The 25953-nt window shown below is 40.9% G+C and overlaps 1 protein-coding gene and 1 pseudogene across 1 annotated transcript in view; one reads left to right on the plus strand and one right to left on the minus strand.

Moving 5' to 3' along the window:
- The window catches only part of BBS9 (Bardet-Biedl syndrome 9), a 343600-nt gene that overhangs the window by 284466 nt on the left and 33181 nt on the right, over positions 1–25953 (minus strand). The gene's annotated exons all lie outside the window — the stretch shown is intronic.
- LOC150001236 (V-type proton ATPase subunit G 1 pseudogene) lies at positions 13077–14609 on the plus strand (annotated as a pseudogene).

Genomic DNA, 25953 nt, shown 5'->3' on the forward strand with positions numbered 1-25953 from the left:
GGTTTCTTAAGTCCTGAGGCCCAAATGCACTATAAGATTTATAAGAAAAAACTCCACTCCCAAGTTCAAAATTCTCATTGCTTGAGAGTAATAATAAATTCCCTAGTGAAACACTGAGCTCTGGTTTGAATTAGAGGTCAGTGTGCTAAGGTCGCCACCTCCTGCTGAAGAGAAAGTCAAGTCCTTCGTGACCTACCTCAAGCGGGTTTTCAAAACCCTCGGATCAGAATCCTGCCTTACTTAAGGAAAGAATGAGGAATGGGGAATAGAAAAATATATGCTCTTGGGTGGAAAGGTAAGTGAAGCCACTTAAAGGAACTGTTCATGCAACCTAAGGCACATTCTCCTTCACTGAAAAAGTAAAATGTACCGTTCTCTGGATCCACATTCCAAGGTAACGAGTCAGAGCTTTTTATTGATGGCATTCCTCTAATAAAATACTAAAATGTACATGTCACATGTCAAATTCAAACTCAGAATATATCAGCAATGACAATTTCAGGGAGAAAAAAAAGAGAGTACATTATAAAACGACTACTTTTACTATCATCCATTCAAATTCTTAATGATACAATCAATGTTAAAAAAAAAAAATCAATATTTTCCAAGACATCATTTTTCTCTGTTCCCTTGATATTGCCACTAGGGTATTTAAACCTTGAAAATATTAAATCTTCTTTTTTAAAGATTTTACTTATTCACTTTTAGAGAGTAGAGAAGAAAGGCAGAATGAGAGGGAGAGAAACATCGATCAGTTGCCAATCACATGCCCCCAACCAGGGACCTGGCCCACAACCCAGGCATGTGCCTTGACTGGGAATCGAACCAGCAAACCCTCAGTTCAGAGGACAACGCCCAATCCACTGAGCCACACCAGTCACGGCAAAATTTTCAATCTCTTAATATATGTGTATGTACTTACTTATATTTGTATATATACACACACATATTCCTATATATACACAAATAGACATAGCTCTAGAATTCTGACTCTGCCAATTTCCTCATCTGTAGGATGAAATAATATCTACTTCACAGGTTGTTCTAAAAATTAAATGTAAACACGTGGGAGCACTGGCTTAGTACCAGATGCGTAACCATAACCTGCAGTCCAAAAAAATGTTTGTTTTTCTTAACTTTGGGAAAGACAGTAGAAATTTCCAAGTTAACAGCCTTTATTAAAAGATATCTCTAACACAAGAAAAAGAAGTAATATTAGCAGCTGTCTTTTGTTTTTTTCCTCCTTAATCAAATACACATATGCTCTCACCTAAGATATTTCACCTAGTTCTTTACCGACTTCACATTTTGGGATGCCACTTATATAACACCAGTAGCTTTCATTAAAAAAAAAAAAAGTGGTTGGGGTAACAAAAACATAAATTAATGTAGGAAAGGCAATGTTGCTCCTCTTTATAGAAAGTTCATATTTCCCTGGTGGGTCTGACTCAGTTGGTTGGAGCATCTTCAGTAACCAAAGGTTGTGGGTTTGATTGCCAGTCAGGGCACATACCTGGGTTGCAGGTTCAATTCCCAGTCCAGGTGCCATCAATCCCCGGTCTGGGCACACACAGGAGACGACCAATGGATGCTTCTCCCTCACACTGACGTTCCTCTCTCTCCCTTCCTCTCTCCCTAAAAATAGCAACGAAAAATAGTCCTCGCGTGAGGATAAAGAAATAAAAATTTTAAAAAGTCTGTATCTTTTATAATGATCTGAAATAAAATAAAGCATTAGTCAATAAATCTCTGACTCCCAAAAGACAGCAAAAAGTTAATAACAAAAACGCCCCCTCTCCTAGATAAAATAAGTAACAGTCTGAATACATTATTTATAATTTTTTAAAATATATTTGTGACCTGGTAACCTTTCACTGACTCCTTGAAGTCAGGCACCATTGCGACGGTACAGTCTAAGAGAAAATATTAAAACCAAAAATAAATGGACACTGCAGCGTCACCAACAGCTCCCTCGCCTCCCGGTGCGGGGACCCAGGGTTCGGGAGTCCCACTGCTCAAGCCCCTGTGTTTCTCCAACGGACACAGCACGCGTCAGTCAGGGAAACGTCCCGTCGTTAGAGTCTGCTAAAAGTTTAGGTCAGTGAACAAATGCTTTTCATTACAAAATTCAATATTTGTAATAGAATTAGGGATTTAACATGTAAAATCCTGAAAGCATTTTCTAAACACATGAATTGTTTGAGAGTAACTCCTTTCCTTAGGTTTGCCTACATGGAAACACACGTGTCTTGAATTATATCGCAAAGACTATGGCTTCTGTTCAAACCTAGATTTTATTGTTTATGAAATTAGAAACAGATACAAATATATATAAATATATGTACACACATATACACCTAGGCTATATATTATATAGGAACGGTTGCAAGGTTTAATGTTATATAAGATGGTACTTGACACACGTAGGAGGAAATTAATTTTAATATTTCAAATGGATAATTCATTCATAAACAAGACTTTTCTACTCTCACAGATACCCTTGTACATGCTATCAGAATTATTTATACAAATCAGTCAAAATTAAGTGAAAATATTGATGAGCTCTAGTATCTCTTTTAAAAAAATAAGAATTGTTTATAGTCATTGTTTGCCATTTTTACCCCAGAAAGGGAGGATTCTATTTTAATCTAGAATGTGTTTAAGTGCTCACCAAAATCCCATGACTCTTAAAAAAAAAAAGTACATACATGCATACATACAACAACAAACTCAGAGACAGCACGGTGATGACCAGAGGGGAGGGGGTGGGGGAGGGAGAAGAGGGGAAAGGGGGGTAAACGATGATGGGAGGAGCCTTGACTTTGGGTGGTGAACACACCATACAATACACAGATGGTGTCTTATAGAATTGCATAATTCTGTAAGACAACTATATAATTTTATTAACCTATGTCACCCCGATGAATGTTTTTAAATCCCAAAGCTTTTTAATCAATACTTGATTTACAAGTACATGTATTTTTGTTCATGTCTAAATTTTAGGATTAAAGATGATTTAAATCTCTTCTTAATAATTTCCTGTATTTTTCCAAATTTTCTGCGAATTATATATGGTCTTGCGAATGTAAAAAAGAAGTGATTTTAAAGCAGTAATTAAAACATCTGAGTATGAAATATGAAGTTATGGCTTCTCGTGGTTTGTTCAAAAGGGACATTAAATTCTAATTCAGATCTACCAAGTGCCATTGGAGAAAAGAGCGGTGTAAGTTATACACATACATACAATGCACTCCTTGATTTTTGTTAATATTAAACGGATAATCCAGAGCAGCGGGGGCGACCGTGTCCCCAGCAGAGGTCACACGGGGTGGGGAGGAGCTCAGCGGGCGTCCGGGGCGTGGAATCCAGCGGTGCCGCTGAGCGTCCGGCGACAGCGCAGCGCGGCTCCGCAGCGCAGATCACCCAGCCCGCAACGTCAGCTGTGGCGAGGGTGAAGCACCGGATGCAGAAAAAACAAACCTCTTAGGTTTAAATTACAAATCAAAACCCTAACGACAATGATAATGAATTTTAATTCAAAGTCATTCCTGTTTCTTTTGAAGGATATACTAATTCCAATTTTCCAAGCATCTAAACATACTTTAAAAAAAAGATTTTATTTATTTTAAGAGAGAGGGGAAGGGAGGGACAAAGAGAGGGAGAGAAACATCCATCGGTCAGTCTCTTGGTCGTGCCCAGAAGGGGGACCAAACTCACAACCCTGACCAGGAATCGAACCAGCAACCTTTCGCTTTGCCGGGCAACACCCAACCAACTGAGCTGTATCTGTCAGGGCTAAATTACATACTTCTTTTAAAGGGTTTTTTAAATAAGGCCAAACTCTTCTTTCCTTATCAATTTTAATTCTCTTTCCTCACCTCCCTCAGTACACCCTGACCCAAAGTCAAGTGTAACTTTTTACCAAGAGAAGTAAAGATATACAATACAGGAAGCTCTCCCTCTTCCTTTTGTGGGTAAATCTTTTGGAATAAATGACATGAAACGTTTCTGAATTTGGATAAAGATAATTGAATCCAGCTGTTAAAATTTTTATTTCAAATTAATATTTTGTTTTTAATTGCTTCAACTAAAAAAAAAACTGAGACTTCAAGGACTTTTCAACAAACTACATGCTTTATTATCACTCTCATCACAGCTTTTTGAAATTTATTTCATCCCAATTTTGGGGTGCTGTGTGTGTGCTTAATTGTGGTATATATATCATATATATATAAAATAAAATGTGTCATTTTGACCATTTCTAAATGTACAGTTTTGTGGCATTAGGTACATTCACTTTGTTATATGATCATCACCAGCATCTACCTGCAAAAGTTTAATTTTTATTTATTGATTTGAGAGAGAAAGAGAGAGAGACATCAATGTTGTTCCACTTATTCATGCAATCACTGGTTGATTCTTCTACGTGCCCTGAAGTGGGGATCAAACCTGCGACCTTGGTATATCGGGATGACGCTCTAAACACCCAGCTGGGGCTGCAGAACTTTTTCATCTTTCCCAGGTGTAACTCTGCACCCATTAAACACTGATTCCCCATTCCCCCCTCCCTCTGGCCCCGGCAACCATCATTCTACTTTCTGTCTCTATGATTCTCACGACTCTACAAACCTCGAATAACAGGAATCATATAATATGTATCCTTTTGTGACTGCCTTATTTCACTTAGCATACTGTCTCCATGTGTCATCCATGTAGTAGCATATATCAATACTTTATTCTCTTTTATGACTTTGTTTATCCATTCAGCTGTCAGAGAACACTTCAGTTGCCTCCCCCTTTGGGCTGTTATAAATAATGCTGCTCCGAACGTGGGTCTACAAATATCTGACTGCCTCCCTGCCTTCACTTCTTTTGGGTATATACCCATAGGTGGAATTGCTGAATCATATGGTAATTGGATATTTAATTTTTTACCTTTTTGAGTCTGCATTCTTTTTTCTTTCTCATTTTTTAAATTTTATTGTTGTTCGATTACAGTTGTCCCCCCATTGCTCTCCCTCTGCCCCGCTCACCCCACACTGTCCCAGTCAATCCCCACCCTGCTGCCCATGTCCTTGGGTCATTCATACTAGTCCCTTAACTAGGCCCTTCCCTTCTTTCCCTGTTCTCTCTCTCCCCTCACCCCTCTGGTCACTGTCAGTTTGTTCCTTATTTCCATGTCGCTGGTTGTATTTTGCTTGTTTGTTTGTTTTGTTCATTAGGTTCCGCTTATAGGTGAGATCACACAGTATTTGTCTTTCGCTGCCTGGCTTATTTCACTCAGCACAATACTCTCCAGTTCCATCCATGCTGTTGTGAAGGACGGGAATTCCTTCTTTCTTCACAGCAAATGCATTCAGCAGGTCCTGAAATAATACCATTTCTATCATGTCATTCAATGTCGTTTTGTTACAACACTGATGAGATGCCTCAGGAACCTCCCCCTTGTTTATACCGTTTAGCCTACGGTAAGACTGGTTTTGTTATACATCATTCCATGTAAAGCCCCAGAACCTAGCAACAGCGTTAAGTAAGGACTTACTGTATCTTGTATGGCTCTTACATCCTCTATTTTGTTCTGTATAATATTGGAAGTAAGAGAAGAGATTTCTCTAATCTAGCAGTACTTACCTAACCCTTGTCAATAAAAGACCTACAAGACATACAAAACAGACCTGTGTATTTGTTTAAACCTTAAAGCTGACACCATCTAACAGTTAAAAAATTTATCAAAAATGATCTTCCATGCCAAGATTCAAAACTCCCATTAAAAATCTACTTTGGAGAGCATAGGAAAAGTTTTCCTCTTCCGGGTATGAATTCTCTAGAGGGTATGGGTAAGGGTTGCTTTTCCAAACAGCACTAACCGCCACCCACCTATGAGAATTAATAGCTTCTCCCCCCTTCTCTATTTTCCCTTGAGAATGAGAATCATTGCCACCAAGCCATTATTACTAAAGGTGTGTGCTGTAGCTTTGAATATTTGGGAAAAGAGAAAAAGTCTGCAAACCAACGACTAGAGCAGTGTTTCCCGAAGTGGACTAGAACACACACACGTATGTATGTAAGATCAATGAAGATACATAAAAGTCCTATAGTTCTGAATATGAATTAGAAGTATAATCAATATGAACCCGTAATATATTTTACCTTTAAAAATTATTTATGCCCTGGCTGCTGTGGCTCAGTGGATTGAGCATTGGCCTGCAAGCCAAGTGTTGTTGGTTCGATTCCCAGTCAGGGCACATGACTAGGTTGCACGTCAGGTCCCCAGTTGGGGCCACGAGTGAGAGGCAACCACACAGTAATGTTTCTCTCCCTCTCTTTCTCCTTTCCCCTCTCTCTAAAAATAAACATAATAAATAAATAATTTTTAAAAAATAAAAATAAATAAATAAATAAATAAATAAATTATTTATGTATTTTCTATCCACCAAAAAAGTTCAGGAGAAATAATCAACCAGGAGTAATGAGCAACACTAGCACCCAGATTGTAAACGTCATTTCCCACCAAAAGAGAAGCAGGCTCCTTTAAGAAATGATGGATTGTAGTTCCTATACAGGATGAATCTGGAACATCTCATAATAGAAAGCAAGAAAGCTGACAAAGATTACTGGAACTACGTCTAAAGGGCTCAGGAGCAAACTGGGAAAATCTCTCTTAGCCACAGATGGGATCATTTTTAGCATTAATAAAAACAATAACTGCTCAGGCCAGGTGGGTCAGTTAGTTGCGAGAGTCATCCTGTGCACCAGAAAGGTAGCAGGTGCAACTCCTAGTCAGGGCACACACCAGGTTGCAAATTCGATCCCTAGTCGGGGCGTGTATGGGAGACAACTGATTGATTGATGTCTCTGTCTCTCTCTCTCTTGCTCGCTCCCCACCCCTCTCACTAAAATCAATAAACATAGCCTTGGGTGAGGATTAAAAATATACATATCTTTAATAAATTCAAATGCATCAAATATTTAAATCCATAAGTTCATAATAATATGCAAACAACAACTACTCTGTCATCTTTGGAGGATGCTAGGGAACCATCTCTGTATTTTGAAAACAAAGGGAGAACCAAGCATTTATCCTGCCTTACCCATGTGAAGTGTACCTCTGGGTGACCAGATAGTTGGTGATTTATTGAAGATTTGTTATTTTAATATACTTTAGGTGGATACATAATAAAGAATGATAAGTCAGAATATAAGCATTTTGAATCCCTAATAAAACAATGATCTAGGCAATGATCGTCAACAGCTGGGGCGACACAGAGAGATGACCAGGCACCACGTGCCCCCTTGCAGAAGTACGTCATGTCAGCCATGAAGTCACCTTTCCGAAAAAGCCCAACCAGAATCTGGGCAACCTTCTATACCTAACGACAAACTTACAAATTTGAAGGAGAAAGGAGCACATCTACAAGATGCGATGCGGACGCAATGGGCAAAACCCAGACAGTGGGAACAGGACAAACAATTCTACCTGCCCAACAAATAAGTCACAGAGGAGGGAGAGAGGAGGGAGAACCTAATCTTAACCTATTAGCATATCTTAAAGTAACTAAAAGTTACCTCTAACATGCGAACAGTACAAAACCTTTATCTTCAGTTACATAAAATGCCTGAAGCACTCTAGATTTATTCCGAAATTATAATGCTCTACAGTTTCTGTCCAGCAACAAAGTAGTTCATTTAAAACCAAGGGGATTATTTCATCAAGAACATATCCTCTCAAAGTAGAAAGCCATTTTTCTCATTTTTTTTCTTCTTGTTAAAATGAAATGACCAAAAGAAGCCATTTTAATTCCAAACTGAACTGCTTGCAAGGAGTTCACTGTATTTGATTTCAATCTTATACATACTTTTTAAATCAAAATATAATTAGCATATTCATTCATTCCAGACATTAATTACTTGCTGTACATCTAGAAATGGGCTATGTACTGAAGACTAAAAACATGAATAAAATATAGCCCTTGATCTCAAGAAAGAAATACTGGGAGTCAAGAAGTACTAAAACAAATAAATTATTATTAATACATGCAATAACAAAGGTAACGTATAAACAAATTCTATAGAAATAAACCAGCAGACACAACCAAACCAGCAGGCCAGGCCAGGAGGGCTTCCCAGAGGAAGTGGCGGCAGCAGACCTGGGCCTCCGAGTAGGTGCTGACTGCAGTTGGTGGGCCCTCGGGACAGGACAGGTAACTGCAATCAGGACAGGAGAAACTGCAGGTGCAGAAAAGCGCTGCTAAACCCATGAGAGGCTTTAGACTCTGCCCTTACACTTTAGAAAAGGTGCATGGCTTTAATTTTGTAGCTGTAAAACCAATTTCTTAGTCTAAACCAAAACCATGAAACATAATTTCTTTCCCCTTATCCTTAGCCAAGTGAAATTTTATAACTTGCATTTAAAAGGCAGGCTTGGAGTGTTTGATTTTCTTGTTATTATTCCACGCTAATTTCAGAATTAAGGAGGGCATTGAAATACGTTTAGTACTCGTCAGTATAAGATTGAATGTAAATTGATAAACATGTGAATTAAATAACTTACAATAGGCCAACGATACATGTACAAAAGGTACCACTAGAACTCCCTTCTTTACTAATAAAATCACAGTGTGCCTGCCTGAGAAACCATTATCTTCACATTTCATAAACATGATGGTACTCAAAACTGCTGAAATCTAGCCTTCATGTTTATGGACACAACTGTGTACAAAGCAGTTTTACATATAATCAGAATTGCTACAATGGTGCAGACTCAGTCTAACCACGGCAGGATCTGGCAAGCATCCAAGCAAATCCCAAATGCAGGTCAAGGGGGACTAGCCCCACCATCCCAACCCGAGAGCTTCTCACATTGGCAACAGAGGGTCGATCAAAAAGTATCAGTGACATCCGCTCTGACCGTCCCTCAACATGGGAAGATGTCGTTTTTTTCATGTCATGACACCTAACTCAAAAAAATCCTCTCATTTGAAGATATGCGGCCCCCAACTGCAAAGCAATGCAGCTGTGAAGTGTGCACTCTGCCACCTACTGGTTACACACCCTTAAGGCAATTTCTTAAGCTTTAGTTTCCTCATCTGCAGAACAAACTACAGTTGTACAACTCTGAGCAAAATGCCTGCCACACAGTAGGTACTCAATAAATGTTGTTGTGAGGCCTTCGGCTGCTGTCGGTGAGCTCATGGGGTCGGTCAATCACCGGCAAAGTACTTGGCACAAGCCAGCACGTAACGCATGTTGCTTTCTTACATTGCTTCCTTTCCTTTCTTAGGCCGGGACCCTAGAGTTCAGTCACCTTGTACTTGTAACGGTATCTACAGAAGAGCTTCACAGAGGAGGCCCAAGGTAACTCCTAAGTAACTAAAAAGGCTTGCGCAGCTCCTTCTGAAAACTCACCCCACAGCCTGTCAGTGCCACATGTGGTGCGCGAGCTCAGGCTTCACGGGGGCAGTTCCCGCACGCTATAAAAATAATAGCCTGAATTTACAAAAACGGCTTTCTGCCTAGGGGCCTAAGCCACTTCTGAATAGCAGTTCATTACTAACAATGACAGGATCAGGCAAATATACAACCGTATTCTGAGGGAAACCCAAGGCCGAGAGAGGATGTGTGTTGTACCACAGAGTCAGTTGATGGCAAAACAAGGACTCAGACTCAGAAATGTTTGCCTGGAGCGGAGAATTTTTTTCCAGCCTAGATTGAATTTCCTTAAAGGACAAAAGTTCATTGATTCACATCAATTTCCAAAGTCTTCTCTCGGTAAGTATGAAATCTATACACGGTTGTGATTAAACATTTACAAAAGGAACAATATCAAAATCTTTTCTTTATTAAGCTACACTAATGTATCATTCCCTATAACATCTGAGGTTGATTCTAAAGCTTTCTGCTTTTTTAGGGAAGTTGGTTTATTGTATTAAGCGTAATTATTTTTAACCGTACTACAAATAGAATAAATTTAAATTGTACACAAAATCTAATGTGTTCATCCTCTGAGCTTTTTATAGTTCATCTTGTTTCCGTTGGCCGTTTGCTTTCAATGTTCAACCAGTGAACAGGGAGTTTTTTATGTTTCACATTTTTAAAAATGCAGTCTTCCAAAAGCTCGGCCAGAAATGTCCATTTCAGAAAGCTTAGTCCAGCCAATTGGCTTTGTCCGTGACATGTGCAAAGTGAAAATGTAACACAGAGTGATTTTCTGCAGGTCAGATGGAATCGCTTAGCATACTCAACATGGTTTCCAGTCCACATCTCAGGAGGGACGTCCTCCGGCCAGCAAGTGTTTCTTCCAAACACCAGACCAGCTACTGTGGTGTGAGTATCGGTGTTACCTAGACCCACACGGTTAGAGTACATGTGCACTCCGAGAATTATAACTTATTCTGTATCAAAGTATAATTAGAATATATTTGCATTATAAACATTGTATAAAGTCAATATAGAATTTAAGTAACCAGTGGGCAGTGTCTGGGAAGCTAAAAATTTTAACTTTAATCATTTCCTCTGTTTTCAAAGATTCTTTAAGCCCAAAACATTTCACCGATACGACAACGGCTTGTATAAGCAGACATGCTCAATGTCAGTGAAAAAAAGCATCTTTAGTGTTAAAACATTAGGGACTGAAAATTATCTTAAGGATGCTCTTTTCTGTAACATAACAAACGATGATTAACATACAGCCTTTTTAGTAAAAATTATCATAAACACATCAACGTATGGGAAAATTTCAGTTATTAAAAATGAAGTGTCAAATTTCACCAATATATTCGCCATTTTTCCAAAAGGTTGCATTTTTATTGGGTAACTATTTTAAAAGAAAGGCAACCCCAATTTTACAAAGTAATAAATAAAACAAAAAGCAGTTTGGTCCATGGAAGAGACTGTTGCCTTCACATGACATCAACAGCCAGGCAAACACATGCACTGAACAAGGTCAAAGTTCTTCCACGAACTATGAGCACAGGAAAAAGCCAAGCACAGTAAACTTCTTGCAGATACTAAAACTGATTTTCACTAGGGTTATATCCTGCTAGCCTTTATACTCCCCACAGACACCGTCTTTTTTTCCAAAAGATCGGGAACTGTATTCATTATTAAAAGGCAATTCTTTTATATTCCAGTGCTGTGTTACCTTGAATGGAATATAGTACCCATACCTGTATGGAAAAAAATTACTTTTCTTTGTATAGAGGGACACTAATCTCCTTCCCTCGCGAACAGAAAATACCAAGCGCAGTTTGGTTTTTTGCAAGGATTGGACTGAGGCCTAGGTTTGGGAACCAAAAAATTGTGTCGACCATCAGTAAAGAACTGCTACTAATGGAAGAACCATTCTATTTTTAATGGCGGTATATGGAAAGCAGTTACAGTATTCTTATTCTTATTAAAAGCAGAAGTGTAGATGCCATTATACTGGCTGAAAGAACACTGTGTACATTATGACAATGTGCGTTTAACAAGAACACAAAAGGCCTGGTGGCCTAGTTTCAGAAGTATGTGCTGCCTTAGAAAGGACCAGAGTTCAACGACATTAAACAATGCCTTTGATCCTCAAATGGGCAAGAACTCGAGAACTAATAACAATGAATTACAGATGGGAAAGACAACCCTTTCTCTGTCTAATGTGGGAATCAACATTCAGGTCTTCCCTTTTATGTGAGCCTCCTAACACAAAATTTTTCTAAGAAAAAAATTTCAAGAACAAGGGACAGGATGCAAATAAGAGAAAAAATAGCTCATAATCTATATTTATATATATTTAATTTAATGATAAAGTGATTCCAAAGCTTCTCTTCTCATCAAGCTTCTAATGTCTCTGTTGGTTCACCGTGTGAGCTCCAACACACATGACAAAAAACATGCAAAGTTAATTCCTCTTACCAAACAGAAATGGGAGCAAGAGGGAAATTGGGGCACTGCAGGCCCCTTATTGGAGAAGAAGCAGCTCCATTCACTTGGGAATATAAGAACATGGATCCAGGGTCTTAAGTCTGAGAGGGGGAAATTGTTATTTTTTATTGTTATAAAAAATTAATTAATTAATTAAAAATTTTTTAAAAGAACATGGATCCAGTCAGTACTAAATGCATCCGGAACTGCTTTCCGGTCATGAGGGTAAGTTTCTATGGACTCAATTATAATGTTTTACTTAATTCCCAAATGGCAAAAAAGGATGCAGAGGTTGGACAGATGTAGTTCATTAGTCGGCGAGGGGCTCAAACCTCACTGACTCTCCAAGTCATTTTATTTCCTCGTACAAAGCCCCCTTACCATTTAGCATCCCTTAGAATCTGCACACATACTAGTCGATAAAATTTTAGAAGAAAACGTTTCAGAGGGAAAAAAGAAAAAAAAAAAGCTAGAGGAAGCCAAGGTACAGCGTGACACTGAACAAGGAAAAAAATATATTAGACGTGCACCTTTTAGGGTTTGTTAATCCCTGAGAGTTCAAACGCCACAGGATTCACCAGTCAAAACGGGGCTGATGGACGTGCGGTTAGAAATGAAGCCTTGACCAGGTCTTTCTCACAGTGACCCCAGCGCGTGCGCAGACCCATCCTGCCGTCATTTTCCCGTCTGTTTAATGCACAGCTGGAACAGACACTCCCGTGAACTGGCTGGACACCTGCGTTCGCTTCCTGTCTGATGAAGCGTATTATGAAGGCTGTTGTGACAGCAAGGGCTAATTGGAAACCCTTGGAACTACCCCCAACCCACCAACATAGCACGCTTTCCAAACTCCACACTCCGGCCTAAGGAAATTGCAGAGATTAGTGCCACCATCAAAGGCTTGAAAGACGCAACGATGATGCATCCTCACTCAATATCCTGTCTGGCCTGCGAAAGAGCCAAGTGGATCTTGGATAATGGCTATGGATTATCGTAAACTTAGTTTGGAGAGATTCCAATTACGGCTACTCTTTTAAAATATGGTATATTTAGTGGAAAAGGTCCACACATCCCATGAAATCTGCTGCAAATGTTAACCTATTACATTGTTTTAATCCAAATTAACAAAGACAATCAACAGTAGTTCCCTTTGTCTGCCAAATACGGCAGAAGAGGTCATGGCCACGGTCAGTCAGCCACAGGGCACCCAGCTGCTGTTACAGGCCAAGAAACGAGCTGCCGAGAAGGGATCTGAGACCCGCAAGCCAAGGATCCTGAGGCAGGTGCAGGCCAAAGCAGCTCAGGCTGAAACTGAACAGGAACCCCTGCAGAGGGAGGACAGGTTTAAGACCAAGAAGGCTGGGGCTCTGGGACCCCAGGAGAGTTAGCTGCGGCGCTGAAGTGGAGAAGGCCCAGGGAGTGACCATCCTCCAGACCTTCTTCTGGCGGAACAGGGATGAGGGCCTGGATAACTTCTTGGCCGTGGTCTGCGACATCCAGCCAAAAATAAAAACGACCGCATAAATGGACAGGGTAAAACATAAGAAGCACCTGTGTCGTGCCCTGGAAACGTAGATGCTGTAGCAAAGCTTGAGTTATATTCTTGTGAAAAAGCATTAAATTATTTCTGTATAATACGTAGTAGGTTTCTTCACTTTTTGAAGAATAGCAAATCTAGTTTCTTTGTACAAACTTACAGCTTATCTAAAGATTTCGCCTTTTTACCTTGCACTTCTTAGAAATTTAATGAGTACGCATTGTTCTCCTATGCCTTTCAGCCCAAGCAACATTTATGTCAATACTGGCTTTTTCTTACGGTTTTAAAAAATTATTTTGAAGAAAGATGGAGATTAATTTTTCTCCCTAAAGCTTTCTTGAAGACCAACGACTTCATCCATGAAAAACGAGTAAACAGTTCTCTGACCTGAAAATAGCTCTTTGTGACTAAGGTTTAGAACAATGAATACCAGTATAATTGTTTGGGCTGCTTTTAGTTTCTCTTAATCCAAATTACTAGATGATAGAATTCAAGAACTGGTTACACGTTACCTGTAATTACCTGGGGTACTGATAACCATTCAGATGCAAACAAAAAGAGGGGATAACTTCACTCTCTGGCTTCCGGGCTATTGCAATTCCCCTGATCTTTGCTACAAGACTGTCCCCAGGGAACGTGATCATTCTGCTATCCCCAGGAACACAACGCTAGTCCAATCCAACGACCTGGTTGGCAGGAAATGGCAAGTACCCCGTAACAAGTCAAGAGCCGGCACACTGTGAAGTTTCCAGCAAAGTCTGGGGCATGTTAGGGTATGCCCTCTCAAAAATACATTATACTGGCTTCCAAAAAGAAAAAAAAAAAGCACATAACTTGGAGAGTCTCTTTGAATTCTAGAAGCAAGATATAACACATTCAACTCGAGTTACTGCCTTTAAGTAGAGCCCCAAGCAAGGGAGGGCTCTGCAGCTGACCGAGGCGGCCAGGGAAGCCTCCTGCCTTATGGCCCAGCAGACCCACGGAACCTGAATTATCTGTGGCAGGTAGGTCTGCTGTGTCCATGCATAGAGCCTCTGAAAGGCCCCAAAGGAGAGTCGCTGCACAGACCATAGAGTCTCCTGTCAACGACGGAGAAACAGCTCCTAGTTGCCCCGGGCAATGGGACGGACCGAACATGCAGCCACCGGACACCAAGCGGCCACCTGAGCCGTGACCAGAGCTGCCCTTCATGAGGCGGGTGCTCGGTCATGAAACTGAGTGTGGGAAGCAGCATTTCAACATTAACTAGAAAGGAAATAAAGAAAGTGAAAGCAGGCATCTCAATTCCCACAAGACCTCCTCCTGCTGCTCCACTGCCTCTTCCAAGAAGATCCCTTCTTCTGTTCCCTCTCAACAGAAGAAGAAACAACACACAGGCTTGGTTAACAGACGGCTCTACCCGATACCAAGGGTCAGCTGTAGTATCAGTTTCCCACTTCCAGCGTATCCCTGAAAAACAGGAAATCTTCAAAGGAAAACCTTCCCAGTGAGTTTAACTCTGAGCCATATAACTGGTTCGCGACTTCACTACAACTGTGACATGGCCCGAGATTCGTACTAGAATTATCAGGAGAGACTCACTCTCTACACTAGAGGCGGACAGGGGCCCAAGCACAGCACCGGTATTATCTCCGATACGGCTGTTTTTCGAATACGTGAAGTGTTGGGTGACGGGGGAGAACCACGTGAAATGACTTACGTGCTCTTACAAGATAGACCCAGGCTTTCTAACCGGAAGGAAAAACACTGGACCCTGGGCTGTTAGCCTCTGTAGCAAACACGGGGTCAAAGTGCTGATTGCAGGCTGTGGTTAGCACAGCGCGCACCTCCTCTCCCTCCAGAAGCCGTATTAGAATGACTGTCCTCCTAGCGTCTGCCAAAACTGCCCCCATTCTCTGAATACAACTAATCCCACTGCCAGCAATGAAAATGAAACTGTAGGAAACTAAGAGACAGAGTCCCATCAAACGTTTCCACGCCCCTTATATCCCGCATTCATTATTAGGCCAAGTACTCAGATATTACTTGCCCGGCTGCCAACCATGTGCCTGAAGGTGGGATTACTCAACTGTCTGAACATTCACTGGGTCTCAGAGGTGAAATAACTCACACACCCCTGGGGGCAGACAACCAAGCTTTTTGCCCAGGACTTACAGCCAAGCTTCTGTAATCAGGACCTGGCAACCATTCTGGGCCCCCTCATTATTAAGTCACTCAGGGCAGAAGTTAAGAGCCTGTGAAGAAAGCCACTCACATTTTCTTTTACCTGACCAGTGACTGAGAAAAAGTCTCTCCCCACTATTTTACAGAAGCTTTATATCAGAAGAGCAACTATGACTTTGTATTTCAAGACAGTGAACTAAAGACGCTCATGTCCTCCTCTCCACTAAATAAAAAACAAACGTGCCAAACAACAAAGAATAATATACTCCTTCAGAGAAACCGGAAGACCTGCAGTAACCATCTATGAAGATGGAGAGGGGACAGAGAAACAGTGCAGACAGAAGAGCAGGGCAAGGTCAAGTCTAAATGCCTGAAGAAGAATACATGTATTCACCCATAAAATTCTGAAAGCGCTTGGGAAGTAAAAGCACCAGGTATCACAGGAAGTGGGGAGAGCTGTGATCTGAAGACAGGGTTGTTATTTAAAAGTCTGTGTAAGTAAGAGAGACCCAGACCACCAAAGGAAACAGAAGGGATAACCTTGGGAGAAGTTGAACTCAACAAGGGACCCCGGAGTAGGGGACACCAGGTATGAAACAGCACGGGACTGGGCGAGCTCCTGAGAAAACGTGGATGAAGAAAAAGTCCACAGCCTGGAGCATCAGTTCTCTAACTCCCTTCCACACCCAGCTCCAGGCTCCAGGCTCATGCTCCCCAAGCAGGAGATAAATCTCCCGGGGGGGAAAAAAAGAAAAAACACCTCAAGGGAAATGACCTACAGCTACAAATATCTGAGTCCCCAAGAAGACAGCCAGATAGTTCCCAAACTGTCCGAAAAGCCCACCAGTTGACAAGCACTGGTCCCTGGCCCCAGGGACATTCAGCTTGCTGTCAGCCTTCACTGCTTACTGTTAGATATAAAAGAGGAAACAGCGAATAAAAAGCAGTCCGACGTCATTAACCACCACAGTGAGACACCATCACACACCCACAAGGGTTCCTATGATCAAAAAGATGGACAATAACAAGTGTTGACAAGGCTGTGGAGAACTTCGTCCTTGGGTGGAACCGTTGTGCATTGCTGGTAGGAATTAAAATCAGCAATTTTGAAAAAAGCTTGGCAATTCCTCAAAAGGTTAAACATACAGTTACCACAGGACCCAGCAATTCCACTCCTTTTTCCAAGAGAAATGAAAACTTATGTCCACACAAAAACTTGTATATGGATGTTCACAATAGCATTAGTCACAATAGCCATAAAATAGAAAATCTAAATATCCATCAACTAATGAATAAATATAATGTGGCCTATCCATACAATGAAATACTATTCTGCAATAAAGGGAATGAAGTACTGATACATGCTATAGCATGGATAAACCCTGAAATCATTATGGTAAGTGAAAGAAAGCCATCACAAAAGATCTCATATTGTAGGATTTGATTTACATGAAATACCCAGAATATGCAAATCTACAGAGACAGAAAGCAATTGCCTAGGGACTGCAGAGCTTAGATGGAAATGGGGAGAGATTATTAGTGGGTGCGATATTGCAATTTATAAGAAATACATATGTGGTCATTCAAATGATCAAAATATACTTCTCGCATGTATTTGGTCCTCGTCCCCAGTTCTTGACTTACAGCTCCCAGAGCCCTTGGAATTTACGAAGTGTTGAGAGTAAGGAAGGTGTTTTTGATCTGCTAATGAGGTGACTTTGAGCCTCACCTAAAGATATGGCGAGCCAACCATGTGACCGGAGGGCTGGGTCAGGGCCACCTTCTGACCTCTGGGAAGGAAAGAAGGGCTGGAGATGGATCAATCACCAATGGTGAAAAAAATTAATCAATCATGCTTACGTAATGGAGCCGCCATAAAAAAAACAAAAGGAGGAGGTTTGGAGATCTTCTTGGTTGGCGAACATGGGGAGACGTGGAGAGGGCGGTCCGCCAGGAGAGGGCAGGGACGCTCCACACCCTGTCCCCACACCTTGCCCCGCGCAGATGCATCTCTTCCATCCGGCTGCGCCTGAGTCATATCCTTGAATGGTAAACCGGTGATCTAGTACATAAACTGGTTTCTAAGTCCTGGGAGCCACTCCAGCAAATTAAATGAACCAAGGAGGGGGTCATGGGGACCGGCTGGCCGGTCAGAATTACTGGGTGCTGTGTGGAAAACCGCCCCCTCCGCACATTGGAAACTGAGTCTCCCAACCACTTTCATGGGCCACGGGTTTATTTTGGGAGATGCAAATGTTCTAAAATTGAGGCTGTGACCGCTGCCCAAGCCGGGAGTACCCTCCAGCCACTGACGCGTGTGCCAGGAGTTTTTTGATTACTGCTTCCATTTCTCTGGTTGTTATCAGTCTATTCAGGCTTTTCTGCTTCTTCTTGATTCAGTTATGGAAGATCATATGTTTCCAGAAATGTGTCCATTTCATCCAGGTTGTCATACAGTTTGTCATATAAATGCTCATAGAAATTTCTTACAATCCTTTGTATTTCTGTGGTATCAGTTGTGAATTTCTCCTCTTTCGTTTCTGATTTTGTTTATTTGGGTCTTCTCTCTTTTTTCCCTTGATGAGCCTGGTTAAAGGATTGTCATTTTGTTTATCTTTTCAAAGAACCAATTCCTGGTTTTATTGATCTTTTGAATTGTTTGTTGAGTCTCTATGTCATTTAATTCTCCTCTGATCTTGATGATTTCCTTCCTTCTACTCGCTCTGGGCTTTGTTTGTTGTTGTTCCTCTAGTTCTTGTAGCTGGAGGGTTAGATTTTTTTATTTGGGACTCTTCTATCCTTTTCAGATATGCCTGTATTGCTATGAACGTTCCTCTCACTACTGCCTTCGCTGTGTCCCGTAGGATGTGGGCTGTTGTGTGTTCATTATCATTTGTTTCCAGAAACTTCTTGATTTCTTCCTGGATGTCATTACTAACCCATTCATTATTTACTAGCATGTTATTCATTCTCCATGAGTTTGAACAATGGGGGAAAAAGTGGGACAACTGCAATAGAAAAACAATAAACAAAAAATTTTTTAAAAGAACAATAAAAAATAAAAATGAAAAATAAAAATAATTTTAAAATAGAAATAAATACTTGAGGCAGCAAAGAGCAGATGAGAGAAAGGGAAGAAGAACTAAATAAGTAAATAGGCAAACTCTATGTGACATATCTGAACAGAATGTTTTGAAAGAAAGATGAGCTACACAGACAAATGTAGAGAGAGAGTGACAAACAGCCAGCAAGGACGGACCGCCAACTGTCCACCTGCCTTTCCTCTTCCCACTTGTCACAAGTTCAGCAGCCAGGTACTTACTGTCCCTGATGCCCAAAGTAAAAAAGGAGAAAAAACGGGAAGGAGGGGAGGAAGATTCTTCTCTTTTAGAAAAACGCTGAGCCGTCCGGGGACAGCCACAGTGACGGGCACCGACGGCAGCCCCTGCGCAGACACAGCCCCGCTCCCCTGACCCCGACGCCTGGAGAGCCTCCGTGTCAGCTCCCGCCCCCTCCACTCCCTTTGAAGCTAGGCTGGCTGGTCAAAAGCCATAATGCTCAGTCTTTCTATTGATTCATCCTCAAATGAACACTGACCATCAGGCATTCGAGGAAAGCCTGAAGTGAGGAAAGCCTGAAGTAAGGAAAGCCCAAGAAAAACGAAAGAAAAAATTACTCCAGAAAAAAAAGGAGGTAATTCAAAAACTAAAGAATTAGGTGGGAAAACCCCCAAGTCTCCAGGACGGGAGGAAGGTCTCCAGAAACCAGAGGGACGTCACAGACTCGACAGTAGGACGGACTTTTCCTCGGCTGCCACTGGGGCGCTCAAGCCTCCGGAAGAAGCCCAAGCTGCACTGGGCAGAGGCCCTCACTTCATCGTGGCCTCGTCCCCGAGCTCACCTGCAGCTCCTGGGCCTGCGCCCTGCACCACGCAGGGGTGGCGCTCCCGGAGGATGAGGCCAACACCCTCATTAAAGCATCTGATGTAAATGCTGAGCCTTTCTGGCCAGGGTCCTTTGCAAAGGCTCTGGCCAACGTCCCCATCGGGAGCCTCATCTGCAATGCCGGGGCTTGGGGACCTGCCCCAGCAGCAGGTCCTGTGCCCTCCGCCACCTCTGCTTAGCTGAGAAGACAGTGGAAACAGAAACAGAAGAATCCGAGGACTCTGATCATGATGTGGGCTCTGGTCTTGTTGACTAAACCTCTTTAGTAACACATTCAATAAAAAAACTGAATTCTCTTAAAAAAAAAAGTATGACAGAAAGCCTAGAAACCTTGAAGAACTGTAAGGCTATGTGAAGAAATGTATGTTTTTTAACCTGCACAGGAGCATTTCCCTCTGAGTAGCGCGGACCACTGCGCTCATAGCGGGAAGTGGGATCCTGGCTCACCGCACTGAGCAACGTTTACCTAATTCCCTCGGAGCGCACGTTAGCTGTAAACATCCACGGAGCAGTCCCGGAAGACCGACCTCGTTACTGTTACAGACCAGCAGGTAAATATCGTCGACCTTGACAAAGCAAGAACAAAGGCAGAGCAGGCGGAAGTTAAGTGACTTAAGGTAGAAAGAAATGATGGTAAAGATAAAACAGTTAATGTGCTCATTTGATAGAACAGGGAATCAAGGTGTTGAAAGCTGACGGAACAAGAAACAGGAGTTTAAGTATCTTGTTTGTAGGTGCAGAAGTGAGTGGCGGTGGAAGGAGAATAGCGATATAACCGGAAAAAGGATAAGAGAGAAGGTATGTCGTTAATCAAAACCTTTCTCGCAGTGGTACAGCAATAGACAAAATCAGGAAAAATAAAGGTAGATATGAATCATATTGGAGAATGGGGGAGGGGGGAGCACTGATGCCTTCATCAGCTTGTCCATACCGTTTGACTTTTTTATTATATTTTTATCAAATTAACTGCATATAGTTAAAAGTTATTTTGAATGCTTCTGTGATCTTGCAAGGTTTAAAGTAAATGGTCTATTTTTAAAGATGTAATAATATATCTGGCTAACGCACTCCTTCCCTCTCTCCCCTAAGCCTAGAACTTCATGCCTGATTTTGGAACAGTGGATTGAACCATATAAAGGGGCATCATTAAATCCCCCCAACTTCCATTTTAAACAGGACCTAAATGTGCATGGTGTGTAATCATTTTTAAGTGGGAGCGAGAAGAGAATAAGTAGGTATAATGATTTTTAAAATAATTATTGAAAAGCCAAAAGGTAGAAGACTGGCTTCTACACCTCTTCTGGCTTACCTCAACCCCTTCGTGATAAATACAAAGAGCTCAACTATTCTCTAATAAATGCTATATAAATCCTAAAAATCTACCATAATATATTGGCCTTTAAACACCAAAAAAACATAGCTATTGCCAGTTAATCCCAAAACTGGGGAAATTTTACAAGAAATATGGTTCAGGCATATTAAAGATCCCTAATTTTTGTGTGCTCATTAACCGAATAACCTATTAAGCCCAACGCCCGCTCACCTATGTCATTTGTCCAGGTTGCATTTCTTCCAATATAATTAATACACACTGAATCCCCAACAGATAATCTATTCTACATATTGACATCAAAACAATATGGTTTTCAGGAAGTCGGGCGGCAGGAGCAAAGAAAGAGTAAGGGATGAATGATGGAGCCAATTTCCCAAGTTTCAAAAGAATTTGTCACCATCTTTTAAAAAGAAAAGAACCATTGATTGGGTTCCCAAATTATATTATGTGTTGAACAATTCAAGAACAGCCTAATACTGCTGAGAAAACCACAGAATAACAGGATTTTGAATAATCTTTCATTGAAAGGCAAAAGTTAAACATCATATTCCTTAAGAAGACCGGCAACAGTAGACACATTAATAGTGCTAGGCACTGTTCCTAATCTATCAGGACCCACATTAAAACCACTGCTAACGTCTAGAAATGGTCATAACAAATCTTTCAACCTTACAACATAAAAGTCAGTTGATAATTTCTTTGTCTAACACCTAATAAAACTCATTCTTCCAAAATTGTGGAAAAGCTAAGCCCAGTCCTCCCTTATTATAAAGTTTCCTGTTACAAAGTTGCATGGTTTACACATATGTTATACTTTATTATTGAAAAAAAAAGTACTCCTTATAACACCCTCTTTGTTGCAATACTCAACATACTTTGCCTCCAGGCTAGATATATAATGAAAGCAAAATGAACTCAGACAGATTGCTGAGGAAAAAAGCTAGTTTCTCTTTAGCGGCCTTTCTAAAGTCCTCTTTCTTTCCTTGTAGCTTTTCATCATCTCAGCGTTTTGTTCCCACGGAACATTTTCCTTTTCTTTTTACATACTGCCCTCGGTAAATGAAAGATGATAGATTTTTCAAACCAGTTTGTACTACCTTGGAAACAAGCACTTTTAACACACAGCCCCTGCCTTCTAAAACCTTGCACAAATGTCACCAATAGGACAATGAACTGTATAGGACTTAATCAACCAGCTGCAAAAAGCCATATGAAACCTTACCCACACATTTTTATGTTCAGTCCCCTAAAATCATGAATGTAACTTTCTAAATTAGATTTAGGAATACTTCACAGTTATTGTTTCCATATTAAATAGTAGTGCTTATTTTAGCAAAGATCTAGAAATGCTCCTTTGAAAGGTTCTTAGTCACAAATTTCAATGCAAGGAAATTCAGGTTCAAAACCCTGCTTATTTTTAGCTCAGGCAGAAATACAGTTTCAACATTAATATAATATGGGGAGACTTATTCTGATATGCCATTAATTATTTCTGATATTCTAAATTAGCCAGAAAAAATTTAAATTATGTACTATATGAAATATTGAAAATGCAAATTAGAACTATAATCTCGATAATCTTGAGTGTCTTAAAATATTACAATACCAAAAAGAATTGGAAATATTTTTAGCAGTACAAATTTAAAAGTCATCCTACATTTATATGAGACTTTTATTTTTGTACAGTCCACATAAAGAAAATATGTGGCTCAGTGGATTGAGCGTTGGCCTGCGAACCAAGTGTCACTGGTTCGATTCCCAGTCAGGGCACATGCCTAGGTTGCATGCCAGATCCCCAGTTTGGAGGCTCATGAGAGGCAACCGCACACTGATGTTTCTCTCCCTCTCTTTCTCCTTTCCCCTCTCTCTAAAAACAAATAAAATAATAAAAAGTATTTTTTTTAAAAATATATAAGGATGATCATAACAGCTTCATTCACATTAGTCATATATACACACACATACACACATGTGTGACATGATGCATGAGCAGGCGTGTTATCATGATGACACTGCCTATCACCAATTAGTTGCCCATGGCTGCGGCCTTCTGAATCATCCAAACAGGTTTCACAGAGGAATATTCAAGATTAACGCAAAATCTGATGCAGATTCATGCTCTGCTCGCTCACTTTAAATGCGACGGTCACACAGCACACATGCTCACTCAACAGGTGTCTACCACCCCCAATGACCAGTACAGTGAAGTCGTCATTGTTCACGCATGCGCATTCCAGTCCACTCTCCTCAGCTGCCAGGTTCCATCGATGTCTTGTAAACTGTTCCTGCTAGATTAACAATGGCTGGACTTTTTCAGGACAGACTCATAGATATATATACAGAGTATTACTAATACAATACTTTTTAAATACCTTTAACATTATAGTAGTAAACACAAACATTAGCATAAATCTCTCCCTTGTGTTTTAGAATTTAAATCTGCAAGCAAGGGTTTCCATACAGAATGTTGAAGGGTTACTGAATGAATTCAAGAGGGACTGTGGGGGAGGGCGAGAAGAGTGTTGACTTCCATGGCAATGTGCTTTGTAGATGAATTTTGAAACTGTTGGAAACCTCTATATCACAGTGTCATTTGAATACCAAGTAGTTTTATGGTAATCACTTTCCTTTTCAATTGAGTAAAATATTTAATAGCTCAGTTGCTCCACTGTTAAGAAGGGGACCATGATGTATTTAAATCAAAAATGGCTGTCAATTCCTATCAAGATGACCATATTTCACCATCGTCTCGTCAAAGGCAGTCCTGACCACAGACGTTCCCATAATACTTTTCCAGTCTTGGCATTCAGCCACCATGAAACAAACTATTATTTTTTTCAAACAACACCAAGAAACTTCAAACATCCTTTTTAGCCTTTCCCCACTCTTGGCCATACTAGGCAGTGAAGTATTTAACCACAAAACATCTATAATGTACGTATAGAAGAAATGAGAGCTCACCTTTCAGGAAAAGTAACAACTTTAAATGACCACGTAAGAAACAAATTTGCAGACGACAGGGAACCCTCTTTTATAACCTTCCCCCAGGAACTAAAGATTTTATACAACATAACATACAGGAAGACGCTATTTGAAAGTAACATTGTTTTATGGGCCTTGGAGCAGAGAGTCTATAAATGAATACCATATATATGAGAAAAACCAGCAAAGAATGAGAATCAACCCTATTATCCCCTTGATCTTCCGACTGTCGCTGTGGATCTATAAATGATCTTAAAAACAAATGAGGGAAGTTCTCCAATATTATAAAACGCCTACACATTACTGCTTAGGCAAGGAACAGGAGCCAGCACACCATAGGAATCCTGCTCTAACAGTATTCTCTGGCATGGCAACCGCATCTATTCGAATATAAGGCCATATGGTTCACTGGTGAAACATGGGTTATCAACACGTTACCTGTGGATGCCCTGGAAGGAAAATAGCCTTCAACTTTCATTAGCACTAACATCCCCATACAGAAGAGCAAGGCTGAGTTCTGGCCGTTCGTTCACCCCCAGTAGTTCAGCAGCCCACTCTCCGATGCAAAGCACCCAGGTGGCTTTGGGAAGCACAGCCTGTCAGCAGCTGCCTGTGGCCGCTAAGACACTTCCTTGGGAGACAAGAAAAAGGCTTTGTCGAAATAATTAGAAGCTTCTTGAAGGCTGAGGATCTCATTATCTAAGGTTGCCTCCTCAAGATGAGGCAAAAGGCAGCTTGCTGGTTCTTTAGTTGACTGTTTTCTTTGGCAGGCTTTTTATTCCAAAGAATTCAAGAATTTTTATTTATGTGACAATATAATCCCATACAAGCTTACAGAAGTTATTTCATAATTTTAAAAATATTCTACCATACTCCTGTATATATAAATCTGTTCACCTCCTTTACTGACAATTATATTCCAAACATATTGAACCTTTATATACAGTATTTTCTTTCCGCCTCAGTCACAAACATGGGACTACTCTGCTGCCAACCTTTATGATCGGCACCAAGCCCATATTATGTCTACATGCTTACACTAAACCACCCTTGAAAAAATTCTCCTTTTCCAAAGTTCCCTTTGACTGGGAAAAAAAAAATCAAAATAACATAAAACAACTGGAAGAGTTAAAGGAAAATGAGCTTTCACAAGGCACAAAAATAGAGGGAGAAAGGGTTAAAGAGAAGAAGAAATGTCTTTTATACTAAAAATTAAAGAATTTAAATAACTTTGTAAACTTAAAACTTTTGGATGTGTGAATGTTATCACGAATGCTCAGGAATTCTGAATGTCACATTTTATGCAGAAGAACATACTATAACCAAAGGATGAATAACACGCAGAAACGCAACCCCGGCTGGATGAGAAAACTCGTCACCTCTCCTGGCGAGCTTGGCTCGTACGAGTGCTACCTCGCTGGCACGTGAGACAGCACCTGAGCAACGGGGCCTTCAGGAGGCCTGAGTGATCACCTCCACTCTGGCCACTGAGGGAGGCAGTACCTACCACAACCCTTGCCTGGTAGCACCTGGTCAACGCGTGTTTGTGAGGGAAACAAAACTCAGAAGCTGGCTAACCGGAGGGCACTGGCTGGCATTTGTTTCTGAAAAAAATAACCTCAAAAGCCTCCTGGGGATAACATCCATCCTGTCCAGCCGCATGGCTGTTTGGGTTCATCCACTCGACAAATGCTTCCTCAGCACCAGCTACATGTTCGGGGCTGCACCAGACATTAGCTATGGGGAAGAACGGAAGACTTGGCCTCTGCCCTCGTGAAGCGTACAAAAACACCTCCTCTCCTTCCTGTCAGAGCGCACATAGACCCCCTCTCTCACTAGCAAGGCCGTTAAAGAAGAGGTGATGTACTAGGAAGAACATGGACTTTGGAATCAGCTCTGGATCCAAAGCCTCCCTGTGCCCAGGTATGACCTGCACCAAGACCCTTGCCTTCTCTGAGCTGGTTTCCCAGTCTGGGAAATAACAAACAAGTTACCTCCCTTACAGGGTAAAATGCAATAGCACAACACATTGCAATACAGGAGATAATAAATATTAGCTCTCTCTCTACACAGTCTTCTCTATAAATAATACAAAG

This window comes from Furipterus horrens, unplaced genomic scaffold (genome assembly GCF_987537825.1).
Source record: "Furipterus horrens unplaced genomic scaffold, mFurHor1.1.pri manual_scaffold_9, whole genome shotgun sequence".
Lineage (NCBI taxonomy): Eukaryota > Metazoa > Chordata > Mammalia > Chiroptera > Furipteridae > Furipterus > Furipterus horrens.